This window comes from Suricata suricatta, chromosome 4, assembly GCF_006229205.1.
Source record: "Suricata suricatta isolate VVHF042 chromosome 4, meerkat_22Aug2017_6uvM2_HiC, whole genome shotgun sequence".
NCBI classification, from domain to species: domain Eukaryota; kingdom Metazoa; phylum Chordata; class Mammalia; order Carnivora; family Herpestidae; genus Suricata; species Suricata suricatta.
This window is the reverse complement of record NC_043703.1, coordinates 131,311,272-131,325,192: the sequence shown is the minus strand read 5'-3', so window position 1 is coordinate 131,325,192 and position 13,921 is coordinate 131,311,272. Positions and strand designations below refer to the sequence as shown.

Sequence of the window (13,921 nt, the reverse complement as noted above, 5' to 3'; positions counted from 1 at the left end):
TTTGTACGAAATCATATAATATTTGTCTTTGACTGACTTATTTCCCTTAGTAGTATACTCTCCAGCTCCATCTATGTCACTGCAAATGGGAAGATTTCATTCTTTTTTATGGCTTCTTTCTCTTTTTTATGGCTTCTTCTTTATCAATTCATCTATCAATGGACACTTGGGCTACTTCCATAATTTGGCTATTATAAGTACTGCTGCAATAAACATAGGGCTGCATATATGCTTTTGAATCAAGTGTTTTTGTATTCCCTGGGTATTCAGTAGTGTGAGTGCTGGATTGTAGTGTAGTTCTATTTTTTATTTTTTGAGGAACCTCCATTACTGCACCACAGTGGCAGTGGCTGTGCCAGTTTGCATTCCCCCCAACACTGCGCAAGGGTTTCTTTTTCTCCACATCCTTGCCAACACTTGTTGTTTCTTCTGTTTTTGATTTTAGCTATTCTGACAGGTGTGAGGTGATATCTCATTATAGTTCTGATTTGCATTCCCCTCATGATGAGTGATGTTGAGCATCTTATAATGAGTCTGTTGGCCGCTTGTATTATAGAGACTTTAAATCAGCTATTATAAATAGGTTCAAAGTATTGAAAGAAACTATGTCTAAAAAATTAAAGGAAAGTGTGTTACCAGTGTCTCACCAAATAGAAAACATCAGTAGGGAGATAGAAATTATAAAAACAGCCAAATAGAAATTCTTTTAATTAATTAATTAATTAACATCCAAGTTAGTACATAGTGCAACAACGATTCCAGGAGTAGATTCCTTGACGCCCCTGACCCACCTAGCCCACCCCCCCCCACAACCCCTCCAGCAACCCTCTATTTGTTCCCTATATTTTGACCCTCCCTGTTTTTATATTCTTTTTGCTTCGCTTGCCTTATGTTCATCTGTTTTGTATCCTAAAGTCCTCATATGAGTGAAGTCATATGATATTTGTCTTTCTCTGACTGATTTCACTTAGCATAATACCCTCTAGTTCCATCCACGTAGTTACAAATGGCAAGATTTCATTCTTTTTGATTACCAAGTAATACTCCATTGTATATATACCATATCTTCTTTATCCATCCGTCAATGGACATTTGGGCTCTTGCCATACTTTGACTATTGTCAATAGCGCTGCTATAAACATTGGGGTACATGTGCTCCTTTGGAACAACACACCTGTATCCCTTGGATAAATACATAGTTGTGCAATTGCTGGGTTGTAGGGTAGTTCTATTTTGAATTTTTTGAGGAACTTCCATACTATTTTCCATAGTGGCTGCACCAGTTTGCATTCCCATGTAACAAGTATTTATATAATATTAATGTCAGCCAGTGAAAATAGCACCTTACATTTAGGGGAAAATCAATTGTAAAGACAGTGGTTTTCTCATCAGAAACCATGGAGGCCAGAAGAAAGTGTCATATTTTTCTAAATTTTTTTCAATGTTTTATTTTATTTTTGATACCGAGAGAGACAGAGCATGAGAGGGGGAGGGGCAGAGAGGGAAGGAGACACCGAACCGGAAGCAGGCTCCGGCTCTGAGCTAGCTGTCAGCACAGAGCCTGACGCGGGGCTCGAACCCATGAACGTGAGATCTGACCTGAGCTGAAGTCAGAGGCTTAAGTGACTGAGCCACCCAGGGACCCCAAAAGTGTCATATTTTTCAAGGGCAGGAAGAAAAAGCTATCAGTTCAGAATTTTATGTCTAGAAATAATCTTTCAGGAATGAAGAGGATATTAAGATCGTCTCAGATAAAGGAAAACTAAGAGAATTCTTTACCAGCAAACCTAAAGGAATGACAAAAGGAGGTTCCCCAAACATAAAAATCAGTAATTATAGAAGAAGGAATCTTGGAACATGAGAAAGAAAGAAAGAATAAGGGAAGAATACAAATAGAGTGAGGTCTAAGAGCTCAGTGGAGGATGCAGGAGCATAAAGAGATGTGCAATATGCCTGGTGGCCATTCCCAGCTGCTCCATTTGTATACAGCTTCCCTGATGCCCATGAGCACAGAGCTCCCTTGGACCCATGATACATGGGTTTGGCAAGACTGAAAGTGAGTACAAGCACAAGGCTATTGCTGGGAAGCAGCTGCCCAGCCTGGGACTACATTTTGAACCTTCACCAAAGGAGTGTGAGAGAAAGCAATATGTGCTATATCTGGTCTGAGGCTCTTCTCTTCCCCAGTTTACTTCCTGGGTGCAAAGGACACAGATTCTAGGGGATGGTCAAAACATAAGACAGAAGGTGACCAGGAATCACCCCACCGGATTGTAATGTGGATGAGAACTGAACTCTGTTGTGCCAAACCACTGAAATCGTGGGCTTTATCTGTTACTGCAGTTTGTGTTTCCTTTGAGTTTCTATCTTTGCAGAATCATAGCACATGACTTTTCCATTTAATCGATAATATTTAAATCTGAAATAATTTATTTTTATATAATTTGCTGAGCAAATGTCTAACATGTCTTTTGATACAATTTATTTTATTTAATTGTTTGCAATCATGTTATGTGCTTGTGCATATTTACTATGTTCGATGTGTTCAAGATATTTTAAAGAACAATGTAAGAAAATATTTGACCTCAGAGAAGTGGTAGCCTTTTAAAATGAGATTTAAAAAACAAGACAATGAAGGGAAGACTGACAAGTTTGATTACATACAGATTGTTAAAAAGCTCTTGTTTGCCAAAAGATACCATAAATAAAACTAAAAGGCAAGTTAATAGGAAGTAGAGTATTTCAGCATATGTAATACAATGGACTGATGTCCAAATATATACAGCATTCACGCCTACAGTCGATAAGAAAAGCCCAAATAGCTCCCCATGCAAGTGGCTAAGGTCACATACAGGGAAATCAACCCAAGCAGCCAATGAACATATGGTAGATGATCTTGTTCACCAGGATCTGGGAAATGCAAACGAAGGCAGCAGTAAGGTACCAACAGAATGGAACAAAAAAATTTGTAGACATTATCTACTGAAATTTAAAGCATTGATGGTGTGGGGTGCCTGGGTGGCTCAGTTGGTTAAGCGTCTGACTTCAGCTCAGGTCATGAACTCGCAGTTTGTAGGTTCAAGCCCCGGGTCAGGCTCTGTGCTGACAGCTCAGAGCCTGAAGCCTGCTTCGGATTCTGTGTCTCCCTCTCTCTTTTTTCCTCCCCTACTTGCTCTCTGTCTGTCTCCTCTCTCTCAAAAATAAATATTTTTAAAAATTTTTAATAAATATATAATAAAGTATTCTAACCGTATTGCCCCAGTTTTATCTGCTCTAAAACATCACTCGTACTGATGAGATGGAAAGTCACTGGATTAAAACAAATGGAGAGAGTGTGTGGGTGAGCTTACACGTTGGGAACTTTGTACCATGGTTACAAAGAATAAGTTATCATGATATTTCTGACATACAGAATGTGACATATAATAAGTTTAATGTATATAAAAATATGTAAAGTGTGTATTGGTAAATGCATAGTAAAGGATCTAGAAGGATAAGAGAGCTAACTCTGATGAAAGGAGTGGCGTAGCGGAAACGTGACTGAGAAAAATTTAAATTTAACTGCATTATTGAGCTTTTTTTTTTTTTTACAATAAGAATGAGTTTCTATATCAGTTAAAAAATAGTTGCTTTGGGAAATAGTCTGGTAGTTCCTCAAAAAGTTAAACATAGTTATATGACTCAGCAATTACACTCGTAGGTACACACGCAAGAGAACTGAAATCTTATGTCCACACAAAACCTTGTACACAAATATTGATAGCAGGATTATTCATAATAGCTCCAAAGTGGAAAACAACCCAAATGTCCATCAGTTGATGAATGGATAAACACGATGTGGTATAGCTATACAATGGGTAGTCTTTCACCATAAAAAAGGGACGAAGTGATAGGATGCTTGGTCCCCCCCCACAAACTAAGGGTCCAACTTTGGCTCAGGTCATGATCTCATGATTCATGGGTTCACACCCCGCATTGGGCTCTGCACTGAAAGTGCAGATCCTGCTTGGCATTTTCTCTTCCTCTTTCTCTGCTTCTACCCCACTTGTGCTTTTTTTCTCTCTTTCTCTCTCAAAATAAATACACTTTAAAAAAAGAGAGAGAGAGATGAAGTGCTGATGTCTACTACAACATGTTTGAAGCTTGAAAGCAGGCCATATATTGTGTGGCAGAATAGGTAAATCCACAGAGACAGAAAGTAAATTAGTAGGTGTCATGGCTGGGGACAGGGAGGAATAGGAAGTGACAACTAAGGGGTACAAGGTTTCTTTTTGGGGTAAGGAAAATGTTCTGAAATTGATTGTACTGATGGTTGCAAAACTTTGTGAATATACACAACAACAACTGAGCTGCGCACTCTTTAAAAATTTTTTTTTAACATTTATTTAATTTTGAGAGACAGAGACACAGAGCATGATCAGAAAGGGGCAGAGAAAGGGAGACACTGAATCCGAAGCAGGCTCCAGGCTCTAAGCGGTCAGCACAGAGCTTGTCACGGGGCTTGAACTCACTAACTGCGAGATCATGACCTGAGCCGAAGTAGGACGCTTAACTGACTGAGCCACACAGGCGCTCCTGAGCTGCGCACTTTAAAGATATCGATATTATGGAAAGTGGATTATACCTCAGTGGTAAAATGATGCAAAAGAGAGAGAGAGAGAGAGAGACCATCCCATACCCAATTAACACTAAAATAGATGAATAATGAAGTGCTAGTGGGAGAAAAAGAGGAAGGCAGTATAGTCCTGGGAGCAGGAAACGCTTCAAAGAGGAAGTGATGTTTGAACGGTACGTATAGGGCAAATGGCTATTTGGGGACTGGAAGGGAAATTCAGATAGTCCACATTGTGAGCACAGCTCATGGCAAGGTGGAAAACTGCGGGATGTGTCAGGGGAGCAATGAGGAGGCCACATTGGTCAAATCAGAGGGAGTAGGAAGGAGAAGGTGACCGGAGCTGGCCGCAGAGTGCTTCAACAGCTGTGGGTGGCTGAGGGCAGCCCTTGCTGTCCTAGCTGACCCCAGGGAAGCTAATCTGTAGAGGCCACAGGACAGCTGGCCTGTCCCATTGCAGCCAAAAATGCTCTGCTTATAAGGTACTTAGGAGAGGGGTGCCTGGGTGGCTCAGTTGGTTGAGCCTCTGACTCTCAGTTTTGGCTCAGGTCATGATCCCAAAGTCATGGGATCGAGCCCCGCGTTGGGCTTTACACTAAGCATGGAGTCTGCTTGGGGCTGTTTTTCTCTCTCCCTCTGTCCCTCTCCCCTGCTTGGGCTCGCTCAAGCGTTCTCTCTCTCTCTCTCTCTCTCTCTCTCTCTCTCTCTCTCTCTCTCAAATAAATAAATAAATAAATAAATAAATAAATAAGAGTACTTAGGAGAGAAACAGGCTGTTCTAAGTTTCACTTTCCTGGAAATTCGAGGTTCACAGTTTTTGGTGATGCCCCTGGATCAAAGGAAATAGAGTGAGTATATAATGAATCACCATCACCAGGATAATATATAGAGTGAAAGAAAAGTAAAAGTGCAACCAAGGATTAGCAATGTTTGCTATAAACATAAAGCCACCTTAGGCTGGGTCCAGGGACCTGCGAGGGGGCTTTCCTGGAGACTGGAGAAAAATTTCCTTGCTCAAGTGACTTCCAGATAAGGCTCCTGACTCCAGATAAGGAGTGTATGACTTCAGTCTGAGGAATAACAAACCCTCCCTTAGGGACCAGGTCCATTGTGTCCCTGTCCATCTCCCCCTGACACACACACACACACAGACACACAGACACACACTGTCTGCTTAATCCCCCTCAACCCCCCCCCCCATCCCCTGCTCTGCATGCAGAGGCCTCCTGCCTGCTGATAAGCTGTTCAGGAAATTCCACTTGGAAGAAATCCACAAGCAAAGGCTGGGGAGCGTGACGGAGAGGAAAATTCCTGAGCCTGGTGGCAGGATGAAGAGAACGAGGTTCTGTCCCATCCCACTGTGAACCTGCACTAGGTCTGTGTCCTATCTGCCTCCTTTGAAGGAGGAGGAGGCAGGGGTCCCTTCATGAACCTAGATAACTCTGTGATCTCTGGTCTGCATGTAGTAGGGAGGTCACAGCAGATGGTAATATTTCCATTGTACAGCTAGGAAAACTGAGGCCCAGACATTGTGTCCAACTTGCCCAAGGCCACTCAGCAGTCCACAGTGTTGTCAGGATTAGATCCCAAATCCCTGGATCCCAGCCACTGCCTCATGCTGTGGCATTTATGGTTGGCCATAGATACAGATCACCTGGTAGATACCACCTCTCCCCATCCCCCCAAAGTTCCCGACAACAACAGCAAAGGTCAATTTGGACGCAAACAGTGATCGAGACGGAAGGGCTGACAGCTTACCAATCTCCCTTCTGGGCCCGAACCATCGTTCTGGCTTCCTCTCCAGGACCTCTCCCCACTCCCTGTGCTCCTCCTGGGTCCTGCTGGCCGAAAAGAGGATCAAATACATTCAGTTCACTTGTCCCCTCAAAGTGTGTGTGGTCCTGGGGTGGACTACCCCAAGAGCCCTGAGCTTCCTGAAAGGAAAAACCCAAGTACAATATTAGAGAAAAGACACTGTCCCTTTCATTCCCCAAATGGACACTGAAGAGAACATGACCCTTGGCTGAAAGGGGACAGAGACCCTTGAGTTACCCTAAGGTAGAATCCTTTTTTAATGTTTGTGAGGGACCCAAGGGTCCCTTACCTCTGTAGCAAATAGGTGTTCTCCCAGACACAAGGCCAAGCCAAGACAGCGTGTGTCCTCTTGGGGGGCTGAATTGGGGACTGACCCTGGAGAGGCCTGAGGGTAGCCTTTTCTCTTCAGTGAGTTCATGAGGCCCAGAAATCTGATTCTGACAGCACCCTGTGGAGGTGGTCGCCTCAGCAGCCTGGGCCCACAGTCACCAGTATGCCCCGGGGAAAACCTACTGAGGGAAGTGTGAACTGGCACAAATGCCTATGGCTGCCACAGAAACGGCCTACTCACAGCCTGTGGGGGCTGTGAGAGACCAAGAGCCCAGCTTCCCACGGCCACTCCTGGCCTTTGACTGACATGGTGGGGCTCCAGGGCAGGCCCATCCCTGTAGCTCAGGGGTTCCTGGGATGGTGCCGTTAGTTCAACGATTGCCTCATCAGCCCAGCCGAACCTTCCTGGGAGCTGTCACACAGACCCGGCTCTTCCTCCAGCCTGCCTTCCTTCCCTCCCTTCTCCCTTCATGAGCATCGGGCTTATGCATCACATCTGAACGCTCTCAGCTCTTTCTCTATTTATCCCCCTTTATCCTTCCCAGACCTTAACCCCCTCCCCCAAAAATGCCTTGTATATGTAATTGTCTCTTGGCAACTGCTTCTAGAAGGACCCAAGTGCCACAGCGTCCATCAACAGTAGAATGGCTGAAACCAGCATGTTCATACAAGGGGTGAGCTAGGGCTAGAAGTGTCACCCAGACAGACCTCCAAAATATACTGTTGGTGGAAAAAGCACGTTGCAGAAGCATGCTTCAGATCAGTCCCAGTCCACTAGCGGCTCTAAGCAGCTCACAGGAACTTATGTATTTGCCACTCACACCAGCATTCTGAGGGAGGACCTATCAGCAGCTCCTTTTCACAGATGAGAAAACAGGGGAAAACCTCACTTCTCTGCACCGCAATTTCCTCATCTCAAAAAGGGGGTAAAGATAATGCCTCCTTCACAGGCTACGGTGAACATGGCAATATATCCATACAGCAAAACCTTGGATTACGAGTAACTTGTTCTGCGAGTGTCCCGCAAGACAAGCCAACATTTCTAACAAATTTCAACTTGGTGTTTTTTTTTTTTAATGTTTCATTTCTTTTTTGAGAGAGAGAGAGAGAGAAGCGTGAGCAAGGGAGGGTAAGAGACAGACGGAGACTCAGAATCTGAAGACAGGCTCCAGGCTCTGAGCCAGCTGTCAGCACAGAGCCTGATGCGGGGCTCCAACCCACAAACCGTGAGGTCATGACCTGAGCTGAAGCCGGCTGCTTAACTGACTGAGCCACCCAGGCGCCCCAAATTTCAACTTGTTAAACGAGCGATGTCTTGCAATTTGAGCAGTACATAATGTTGAAAGTCACATGATCACAACCAAGCCAATGATTCTTCTCTCTTGCTCTGTGGGATTGTGGGTAATTATCTCCCATGTTCAGATGCTTGATCTCAGGCCACAGTGTTGGCAGGAATCAGTGATTTTTCAGAACACTGGAAGGTGCCCAGAACTGGCACTAGTGTATTTTTTTGTCAGTTCAAAGCACCCATGGACAGTTCTTTGCTTTTCCATACAAGAGTAAGTTCAGGAATGCTTTGCTTCATTCTAGGTCAGGCTGCCTGCAGATCTAGACCTTTCCTCTCCTGCCTTATTGCCAGTTACATTAAATACAGTCGATGACAAGAGAGTATTCACACTGTACTGTAGTCCACATCCGTGTGAGTGTATACAATGCCCCCCATGCAGAAAAAGGTTCCTTTGGGTCAAGAGATAGTGATTCTGTTAGTGATAGTGAAAGTCATCCTACACAATAACCCTTCTCTCTCTTGTCTCCCTGCCATGACAGTTTTCAAAGATAAATGGCAGATTAACTTGTTTATTTTTCTTTATATTTTGTATTTTCTGTATTATTTTGTATTATATTATTGTATTTGTATTGTATTTGTATCTTAATCATTTTTATATGAATACTTTTGGGTTGCAGAATGAATCATCCGCCATTATTTCTTATGAAGAAATTCACTTTAATATACAATTGCTTTGAATTACAAGCATGTTTCCGGACTCACGAATTCAGGTTTTACTGCATAGGATTTCTCGACAAGATTCAGATTGCGAATACAGATCCATAGTCCTGAAAATTTATAAAGATATGGGTTTGGGAATTTGGAATTTTTTAGATGTGAGAAAGGGAAAATAGCAAATGTACCATATATTGCATTACACCAAATCCATGGAAAGGGCTTATAATCAAACATCATAAATCCCCTGCCACAGACTTGTGGATATTATGTTAAGAGAGAGAGATAAATGAGGACTTCACTCAGGTTCTGCCTCCAAATGACTCATGGAAAATCTTTTGGTTTCAGAGCTTTTTAAATTTCAGAATCTTGGATAACAGATTGTTATCTGTTACTCAAGGATCTACATTAGGACTTACTGTCTATGTTCACAAGTGAGAGAGACCTGTAATGGTCAATTTTCAGAATGTCCTCATTTGCTTCTAAAATCCAGGTAAAAATAATCTTATCAAGTCTTCCTTCTAGGGCCCCTGGGTGATTTAGTCTGTTAACAGCTCAGAGCCTGGAGCCTGCTTCAGATTCTGTCTCCCTCTCTCTCTCTGCCCCTCCCCGCCTGGTGTCTGTGTGTGTGTGTGTGTGTGTGTGTGTGTGCGCGCGTGCGCACATGCACGCATGCACACGTGCACATTCTCTCTCTCTCAAAAATAAACATTTTTTAAAAAGTGTTACTGCCTTTTCTGTTTGTTGTCACAGTTCCAAATTCACCAATAGCTAAAGATGTGCAATGTTACCGGGAACTCTGGGGTCTTTCCTGACACCTGCCCAAGTAAACTAAATGTGTGGCCAGCGCCCTGTCTGCGCGCAGGGGTGGGGGGAAGCTGGCAGATAGCAACGCAGCTTTCTCCTTCTCTCCCACAGCCACCAGCATTTCAAGACTGGGCACTTGCCCCGGAGAAGAGTGTATTACCCATTCAAGGGAGTTGAGCAGGAGGCTTGGGCAGAAATGAAACCCCATCTCTTCTAGGCTCCCTTTGGTGTCCCTGGTGAGCAGCCACCGCCAATGCCTCAGTTCCTGGTGGAAGTCAAGGCAGAGTTCCTAAAGGAGTCTGACGGAGAAGGATAAGGCCATGGGTAAGAGGCAGCCAGGGCATGGCATTTTCCTTTCTTGCGTTGGGTTTTGTCTGCTGTCCTGCCTTAACCTAACCACAGGGTTGGACTATGGTTGGTCCTTTCATGGTGGCACTCCTCTCAGCAAGCTCCTCCTCGAACATGACAGCCCAGGGCCTGTCTCCTGGCAATATCACCAGGAACACCCTTGGATCAGTGGGGTTACTCATTAGCCTCCCAGGTGCTGCCTAAAAACTTTCCCCAGAGGCTCATGGGAGGCTTGTGCTTTCTGTGATCTGATTTCACTCCTTGAGGGTCTACTGTGCTCACAGCCTCGTGTTCAGGGGAGCACAGTACCTCTGCCCTCAGGCTCTGCTATGCCAAGCCCTCTGGTTACAGAGAACGTGTCCAGCTAGAGGTTAGGGGCCTCAGGGAGATGGGAGCCCAAGCACATGATGGTTAAACTGTGGTCAGCAGGGTACCCAGTGGCAGTGGCGGGAGGGCTGACTTCCCAGTGCATATCCACCCATTGGCTTATTCGGCAAAGTTGTCATCAGGGGAACAAGGGTAGAGAGGCGGGTCCTTGGGCCGAAGCAGCTCTGGAAAGGCAGGCCAAGGTTGCCAGACCCAAAGCAGCATGGGGTGCGTTATGGACTGGGGATGGGGTGACACGTGGTACCCAGGGGAATGGTGGCTTGCTCAAGTTTGCAAGGCTCAGTAGGACTCCTCAAAAGAGTCCAAATATTCTCTCAGTCCAATAGTCCCCCTACTGGCCTTCATCCTGTAGCCACATACAGTAATAACATAACCAGCACTTCCTGAGCTCAAACTCTGAGCCAGGCACTGAAGTAGCCGTGTCCACCCAGCCCTATGATGCGTGTATGGTTATTATGATCCTCCTATTGAAGCTGAGGACACTGAGGCCCATGAAAGGTATGGCCAAGCTTTCACAGCCACGAACTGGCAGAGCTGGGATTGTTAACCTGGTGGTCTGGGCCATGTTACCTCATCTCTCAGAGGCTCAGTGCTCTCAAATAAAAATCAAGATTACAGCAGTACCTACATCCTGGGGGTGCTGTGAGGGTTTGTAAGTTACTACCTGTGAAAAATCTAACAACAGGCATAGAGTCAAGCCAAACCAATGTTATCTCCTGTTACCTATGATGCAGATTCATTTTTGGAAGTTTGTACCTTTTGGCCACCTTCACCCATTCTCCACCACCCTGCCTCTGGCAACCACCAATCTGTTCACTGAATCTATGAATTTGGGGAGGTTATAGTTTTGTTTTTTAGATTTCACGTATCAGTGAGATCATATAGTATTTGACTTTGTCTGACTTTTTTCATTTAGCATTGTGCCTTCAAGTTCCATTCATGTCGTCACAAATGGCAGGATTTCTCTCTTTTTTATGATGTAATAACACTCCATTGTATACATACACCACATTTCTTTATCCATTGGTGGATACTTAGGTTGTTTCTGTGTCTTGGCTGTTGTAAGTAACGCTGCTATGAACATGGGGGTGCAGAGAGCTTCTCAAGTTCCCAGAGGAAGGGCTAGTTCTCCATTTGTTGTAGTCCTAGGGGACCCGTGAAGGTAAGCCCTGCGGGCCACCAGAGCCAGGGAATCAGAGGGTGTCTCCTGGACAGCAGCCACAAAAACTGGGGCAGCAGATTTGTTCGCAAGCTCCGTTTTGGGAGACACTGGCCAGGCGGAGCTGAGGGAGGCAGAGAGCACAAAGCTAGCACCTGCCCTCTGAGGAGGTTTCTGGAGAGAAATTACCAAAGGCCCTTAGATGAGTGTTTAATTAGAAGCCTGCCCATCAGGCTGCAGCTGTGAAGATAGACTAATAGGGCTCTTTCGCCTCAGGCTATGCGTTGGGGCTGGTTGCTGGCTAAGAACTACTCCTTTGGTAACAGCCCTCTGGGATCCGGGAGCACAAGCCCTGCTGGCCACCAGAGACCAGCGGGCAAGGGTGGTAGCCGGGAAAACCAGGATGCCAGGCTAGAGCTCAAGGTCCCTTTCTGGAGACACTAGTGACCTGGAGTGAGGGGAGAGGGTGAACACACATGATACCTGCTGGCCTCCATCTTGGAGCTTAGCTCAGTAGGTCCTAGATGTGTGTTCAGTTAGATGCCTGCCCCTCAAGCCAAAGCTGGAGGCCTTTTCCACAGAAAGACTGGGTGCTTTTCAGTTGGCTGCATCTCTGCCGGCCCCGAGGGCTGCCAGGTGAGTCCAAACAATCCCTGATCCCCTGTAAGAACTGGTGCTTTTTTGCCAAGGTCTTGGTGGGGGTCTCAGGGACATAAACCCCATTGGCTTTCAAAGCTAGATGTTTTTGGACGTTCATCTCTCAGGTATAGGTCTTAAAAGTTGGGGTGCCAGATGTGGGGCCCAAATCCTTCACTCCTCAGGGAATTATGGGTTTAGAGTTCCCTCCTGCTTTTGGATTGTCACACTGGGGGTGCGGTTTATAGTAAGATTTATGTCTCAGCTTCTACCCCTAAGCATTTTTTCTCATTTTTAACAGATTTTATTTTATTTTTTAAAAGTAATCTCTAGGGGCACGTGGGTGGCTCAGTCGGTTAAGCATCTGATTTCAGCTCAGATCATGATCTCATGGTCCATTAATTCGAGCCCTGTGTCAGGGTCTGTGCTGACAGCTCAGAGCCTGGAGCCTGGTTCAAATTCTGTCTGCCCTTTCTCTCTGCCCTTCCTCCTCTCTCTGTCTCTCTCTCTCTCAATGATAAGCATTTTTAAAAAAGTAATTTCTACACCCAGTGTGGAGCTTGAACTCACAATCCCGATTACCAAGAGTTATCTAAGCCATGTGCCCCTCATTCTTCTGATGTATAGGAGTTACTTATCTAGATTAGGGTTTCTTTCAGAGGAAACTGTTCCATATGTAGCTGTAGATTCAGTGTGTCCACGGGAGATGAGTTGGGATCGTCCTACATCATCACCTGAACCAGAAGCAGTTTGGCGTTTTCTTTAAAAGTTAGGTGTACACCTACCATATGGCCCCGCCGTTCTAGTCGCAGCTATTTAGGCAAGAAAAGGAGAGCAGAAGCTCCCACAAAGACTTGCACATGAATGTTCAGAGCAGGTTTATTAGTCATTGCCCCAAACTGAAAACAAAACCCCCAAATAAGCCCATGAACAAGTGAACAGGCAGACAGATGACAACGCATCATATACGGGAATGGTACTAGGCAGTAAAATCGAATGGACTATTAGAAAAGCAACATGGATGAATCTCAGGATAATTATGGTGAGTGAAAGAAGACAGACAACCTTTTCTGGAAAATTCAAATGCGTCTGTGAAGGATGAGGAGGAACAGGAGGAAACTTTGAGGAATAATGGCTATGTTTATGATCTTGATTGCAGTAAGTTTCACAGGTGTATACGCATATCGAAATTTGTCAAACTGTACAATTTGAATATATGGAGTGAGTTCCATACTAAGTACCTAAAAGCTGTTTTTAAAAATGCAGCAATGAATTCCTCACCTGAGGGGAAACTGCAGCCTAGGCCTGATCAAAGCCGCCCCTGGCCAGGGACAGAGGTGGGGAATGCTTGGTCTTGAATGCTTTTCACATGCTGCACTGCCACCGTGTGGCCAGAGCAGGGCATCAGTGCAGGGCAGCCTGACTGAGCAGCCATGGGGCTCTAAAACTCCTGCCAGGGGGAAGCCTCCTCAAGGAGCTTGGATGCTGTTGCCCCAACCTAGACCCCAGATGGACCAGGTGGGCGATGCATCTGAGGACGGCAGTGATGCCAAGTAGGGTAGCCAGGCTTGATGAGGACTATGGAGAGATGGAGCAGTGATAACAGGTCCACATGCTTGTTGCCAGAATTAAGACCCAATGTTGCCAAGGTTATTTTTTTTTAAGAGCTGAAAATCCAGGTTTATATGGAAAACCTTCTAGTTTTTTAATGGCAAACTTATTTACTGCTTGGGCTAGTGCAGACCCATTAAACCATGCCCATGGGCCAGAATCTGGGGGGCTGCTAGTTTGCAACCTCTGAGCAAACCTCTTGGATGTTCTTCCC

At 45.1% G+C, this 13,921-nt stretch overlaps 1 long non-coding RNA gene across 1 annotated transcript; it reads right to left on the bottom strand.

Moving 5' to 3' along the window:
• Positions 1–8,797: 8,797 nt before the first annotated feature.
• Positions 8,798–10,247, bottom strand: LOC115289263. Its single transcript, XR_003907519.1, has 3 exons — positions 10,224–10,247; positions 9,727–9,865; positions 8,798–8,872 (listed from the first exon to the last, which is right to left on the bottom strand). It is a non-coding gene; the product is annotated as an uncharacterized LOC115289263 (long non-coding RNA).
• Between the last annotated feature and the right edge of the window lie 3,674 nt (positions 10,248–13,921).